Here is a 5,661-nt window from a genome sequence, read left to right as displayed (position 1 = left end):
AACCTTATGGTAGAGTCAGTCAGAGAGCGAACAAACATGGAGCACTGGGAGTCAATGCTGAGGACAGGATAGTTTGTGGAACACTCCAAATGCTTCCCAAATGGGAATACTAAAATTATCATGTTTATGTGGCTATTTAAAAATGTCATATTGTTCTTCTGCTTAGTATCAACGTCTTGCGCTGTTCCGACGTGTGTGAAACTAGGTTAACTTTGTCTGCCCCTGAATATGTTGCCATGGGAAGATGGAAATTTTTGCTCCTCTCCCCAAGAGGGAAAATAGGAAATAAACAATCCAAGACTGAAGCAGAAGTAACTTATCTGCTACCAGAGAATCTGGGAAAAGCAGCTGAGCATGTCCAACTCAGTCTCTTCTGACCCCTCCTTTGGATCTGTCCACTCTCCCATTCATTCATGGAACAGGCTCACCTGGGGTGGAAATTAGGGAGCAGGGTGGCATTTCAGTCAGGATGCACCAGGGTATGCTGCCGCAGCCCAGGCAAGCTGCCCTGGCTCACAAGTACCAGGATACCTGTCCATCCTGACTCATCCGTGTCACTGTGACGCAGTCTTCACTGCTGGTCCCAGGCTTCTCTAGAGTCTCTTTCTGGAACATTGCTAATTGCTATGGACTGAATTTTGTTCCCACAAATTCACACACTGAAGCCCTACACCGGCCCCTCCCAATGCGTTGGTATTTGGGAAATGATTAGGTGATCAGGTTTGCCTGAGGTCCTGAGGGTGGGGCGCTCCTGATGGGTTTAGCATCCTCCAAAGAAGAGACACCAGAGAGCTTTCTCCCTCTCTTTATCTGCCATGTGAGGACACAGCCAGGAAGGAGGTCCCCTGCAAGATGGAAAGAGAGCTCTCACCCTCCTGGCTCCTTGACCTTGGACCTCCATCCTCCAGAAGTGTGACAATAAAACTCTGTTGTTTAAGCCACCCAGCCTGTGGTATTTTGTTACGGCAGCCCGAGCAGACGCATCCTCTGGTCTTGTGGCAAACCTCTCTGGTAGCAGAACTTCTGGTCACGAGTTTTTCTGACCTCTTTCATTTCCATTTTCATTGCTCCCAAAAGCACTGTAATACGACCAAGCCCCCCAGAGACCCACGCCCCATCCTCATGCCCCGGATTTCATCTCGTCCCAAAGATGATTCGCTCACGCCATAGACCTGAAAGCGGTTGGCCGAGTCTTAGCAATAGTTAGTGCACTCTGTCTACCCACCTGCCTACCTACTTCTCCATCTGCCTATCTGAGTAGCAACCCAGCGGAGTTGGAAAAACCACGTTTGAGTCCTGGTTCTACCACTCACTCAAGGGGTCTGAGGCATTGAAAGAGAAAATAGAGCCGTGTGAAGAAACCCACCGCAGCTGAGGAGCTAACTCTTTATACTCCAGCTTCCTTAGAGCCCCACAAGCACCCAGAGACACGAGACGAACATACGTTCCCGGGAAGCTGGATGCGGGACAGGGTCTGCGCTCCGCAGGTCACTGGGCCCGTCACTGACCACGGACCGGCGCGCCACTCCCCAGCACAGTGGCTTCTGCGCCTGCTTTCCTCCTCTGCAAGACACTGCTGATGAAGTCCTGCCCTACACTCCCTGCACGGCGACTGTGAATAAGGCGGGAAGCAGGTGGACGCTGGGACCTGACTGTCCTGTCTCAGCTCGCCCACGTGTGCCTGCCGATGTCCGCCAAGGGACGGAACTGCTGTGTCTGTTTCTTCATTGGCAAAACAGGGGCAACACGAATTCCTACAGCAGAAGGTTATTAAAAGGTACCAAGGAGCCGATTTAGGTAACGTTCTAAGAACAGGGCCAGGCACAGAGTAGCTCTACCAAAATACTAGCCCCTGTTTTTATTACTATCAAATTAAATTAAAATAACAATAATAGTATTACTACGTCTACCGCAGCACGCGCAACAGACGTTTTTAGCGCCGAGGCAGCAGAAGCAGAGGTTTCCGAGCTATCTTTGGTTCAAGCTGACATGCTCAGCCCACTACCATTGGCCCAGTACATGTGTGAGACCCGATTACAATCACTGTGCAACAGACATATCTAGAGACAGTGCTGACGGGGGTCAGAAAGGCTGGACTTGTCCCCTGCTCTGCCACCCCTCCGCGAGGGGACACCGACTTGCCTGCCTGGAGCCTTGTTGAGACCGGGCATATCCCCTCTCTCCTTACACAGCCAAGGCCCCAGGTGGCGGGGTCCCTCCGTGCAGAGCAGGTGCTCCACGAATGTGCTGCTTTCCCGCCACCAGCCCTCTCCTCTACACTAGGTGTGAGCACAGAAGGTTTTCTGTCAACTCATAAAGCACCAGATGACACGAATCCCAAAGTGTCTTTCTCACGGAACGCGCTGGGCCTCGAGAGACCAGTGTGCGCACGCGGCAGATGCAGCTGCGGTCTGGTGAATAGCCGGGGACTTGGCAGCGGAGGCCGCAGCCGGGCAGATGGGAGAAGGGGGCCGGGAACCAACCAAGGCGTGAATGAGCCATTCAGCTGGGAGGGCGCCCGGCAGTGAGGGGTCTGGGCTCACTCGCGAGCTCGGCCCGGAGGCTCTGGCCCCGTCAGAGTTGCTGGGGGCCTGGCTGACAACAAAGGGTGTTTTCAAAGCTCATTGGCTAGCATGAGTGAAAGGATGCTGGAGTCATGCACACAAGGATGGCCAGCGTCCTCAAGGAACCGGAGAGCACCTGAAAGGTCATGTGACTCTGTTGGGTCACACTGCATCTTCATGCTTTCCTTCCCTGACAGGTCACCGAGCACACGCTACGTTCCAGGTTTGGTGCCGGTGCTGGCGACAGAGAGATGAGCAGAACATTCTTTCTTCCTTGGGAGCTGCTGGAAACAAACCAGGGAAGCTGGTGATGACGGTGTCCGCGGCCATTGGCCTCCCTGGCAAGCTGGTTCCAAGCACCTCGCTTTCTCCCTCGGGAGAATGCTGGGCAGACACGCTTCCCGGGCCTGAGCAGGATACTGTTGACTGGCTGGCCTCCAGGGTTGCTCCCCAGTTTGCTTGCTGCCCCAGGAAGCTGACCTGCATAGGTCAAGGGACAGTGACTGGGCTTAGCTAGGGGGAGCCCTGTTGCCACGCAGTGGGGGGGGGGGGGGGGATGGAAGTGAGATCTCCCTCCTTTGCAGGAGGGCCAAGGGGTTCTTTTCCATAAGACTTTACTTTCTGGGTTCCCATAACCACCCCTTCCCTGATCCTCTCAGGCCTGAGAGGGGTTATTGTCCCACAGTTACTGACCTGCAAGCTTGCTGCCCAGTTCACACAGTGGACACCAGAGTGGGGTGACCCGACCAGAGAGGAGGACATAGGCCAGTGGGGAGACAAGACAGCTTTCCTCCCCACCGGGGAGCGCACAGATGCCCACAGTCTGGGTTTCTTCAGAGTGCACAGAAGAGCTCACTCAGAGGCCCAGAGCAGACCGTGTGCCCCATTATGTCTGCAGACAGAGCCCAGGCCAGGAGAGCCGGGGTCGGGCCGAGGGGCCGAGGGGCAGGAGTCAGGGTGGGGCAGGAAGTGAGGGAACAGAGCCGGGGCCCCCCAGGTCTGGCCAGGTCTGCAGGTGGTGCACGGTGAGTTCGCGTCCAGACAGAGCACCTGAGCGGTCACTAGGAGAGGAGATGGGGCCTGTCCTTGCGATGGATCCTAAGGCAGGGCGGGTCCGAATGGTCAGGGCACCCCAGGCCCACCATCTCCAGACCCTCTCGCTGCGGGCTGGGGGCTGGTGCTGCAGTCCTGGAGCCGTTTGTAGCTTTGGGGCCCCAAGTCTTACGTGGGGGCCTGTTGTCTATGGCCGGCAGGCTCCCACGACTGGGGAAGAAATTCCGGATTTCTCCCTTCGGTATGCACGATTTGCTATGAACACAGTCTCCGATAGATCCCTGTCCACCCACATGTTGGAGTGATGGCACGCCCCTCATTTTAAAACTGGAAATAGTGTCTCATGGCGGAACTGTGAAGCGCCTCACACTGGCCTGGCACATAGTAGGTGCTCGGTAAACTCGCATGGCCTTCCCGCCTCTCCTTTCCCTGTAGGTGGGCGACAAAGCTGTGCTGGACTGAGTTAAATTTCGTATAAAGAGCTCATCTGCCTGGGAGCCTCCCTTCCTTTCTTCCTGCGAAGGGCCTGCTGCCTGGCATGTATTTCCTTCCATCTGGGGTTTTAAATCCAGCTCATCAAAGGCATTGTGGGGAACAAAGCTGCCTGAGAGCGACTCCGGGCGCAGTCACAGCTGAGGTTCCACTTGCCGCCCGGCTGCCCGAGAAGGCGAGAAGATGGAGAAATAAAGCGTCTCTATTTTCTGAAAGGTACACGCAGAGGAAGAAAAATAAATTTGTCTGCAGCCTATCTAAAATAATTTTCAATTTGAGCGAGGTGGTGACCCCTAGCTGGCTAATATAATGGGAAAATTTGATTGTGCTGAATCTGGAGAAAGAAGAGGTCCGGGGAAAGCTGTACGTGGGGGGAGAAGGGGGGCCGCCACTTTGAGGGACAGAGGCTGCTGTCATCCAGCAGCGCAGCTGAATGAGCGCCCGGACTCGGGGGCTGGGGACACAGCACACGGGTCCCGCATACCCGCGGCAGCAGCGACAGGGCTGCAGCGGGGACTTTGTGGGACCAGCCGCAGAGCCTGCACGGTGGCCGCAGGACTAGGCCTGCGTATAGCGCCGCGGTGAGGACTCAGACAGACCTCTGCCTCTTCCTCTCTCTGCGACCTCGGGCCAACTCTCTCACCTCTCTGAACCGCAGTTTCCCCAGCTGGGAAAGAGAGATTCTAAAGTCTACCTCGCAGGATTGCTTTGAGGCTAAATGTGATACAGCGAGTAAAGAAGATAGCTTATTGCCTGGAGCACAGAAAACATTCGGAGAATCAGCCATGGTCGAGGCGGGCAGGGGAGCCTGGGCGCCGTCTCTGGGAGGAGGAGGGTTAGGGTTGAGTCAGGCAAGTCTTAGGAGTCTCCAGCAGCCTGGCCGTGAGAGACCAGGCTGGCTTCCTGGAGGAGGCGTCCTGGCTGGAGAATGCGGTGCTTTTACCAGGCGTTGTCTACCTGAGAACGGCGAGGCCATCGTTCTGCAGGCAGGATGCAGCACCCCTGCCAGGCACAGGGGAGGGGAGGGCATCGTGCGAGCGGGCCCTGTGGGCTGTTCTCCCAAGACCCCCGGAAGCTGGACTGCAGAGAGTTCAGCAAGGCTACGTGACGCCTTAGAAAGGGCCTGCCTGTTGAGGTCAGGGCGGCGGAGGTCTGGATGGCGCTGACCACCTTTCGGTGTTTACTTTTACACACGTTTGCTGGGGCTGGCATGGCTGGTGGCACGGGGCCGCCGCCGATGGCGGGAGGGAGAGAGCGCATGCGGAGGCTGATTAGAGCAGTCAGGGTTTCCACGGCGATCACGGTCTAATGGGGGGTGGGATCCCTGAGCGGAGGCACGTGAGGTGCTGAGCAAGTTCAGCGAGGAAGGTCATACCAGAAGATGGCCTTAAGGGATGGAGGGGACTGGGATTGGGCGTGGACACTTTACACTGTCAGAGCTCTAGCTTCCTGGAGCCTGGTTTTCCTGACTAGGAAGCAGAGCTCACGTCTGTGTGACGGGGTCCCTGTGGGCACTGACGTCCTAATGCGCCGGCAGTCGGCTTCCCTGGTG

This window comes from Furipterus horrens, unplaced genomic scaffold (assembly GCF_987537825.1).
Source record: "Furipterus horrens unplaced genomic scaffold, mFurHor1.1.pri manual_scaffold_7, whole genome shotgun sequence".
In the NCBI taxonomy this organism is placed as follows: Eukaryota; Metazoa; Chordata; class Mammalia; order Chiroptera; family Furipteridae; genus Furipterus; species Furipterus horrens.
The sequence above is the reverse complement of the archived record's forward strand: the minus strand, read 5'-3'. Positions refer to the sequence as shown.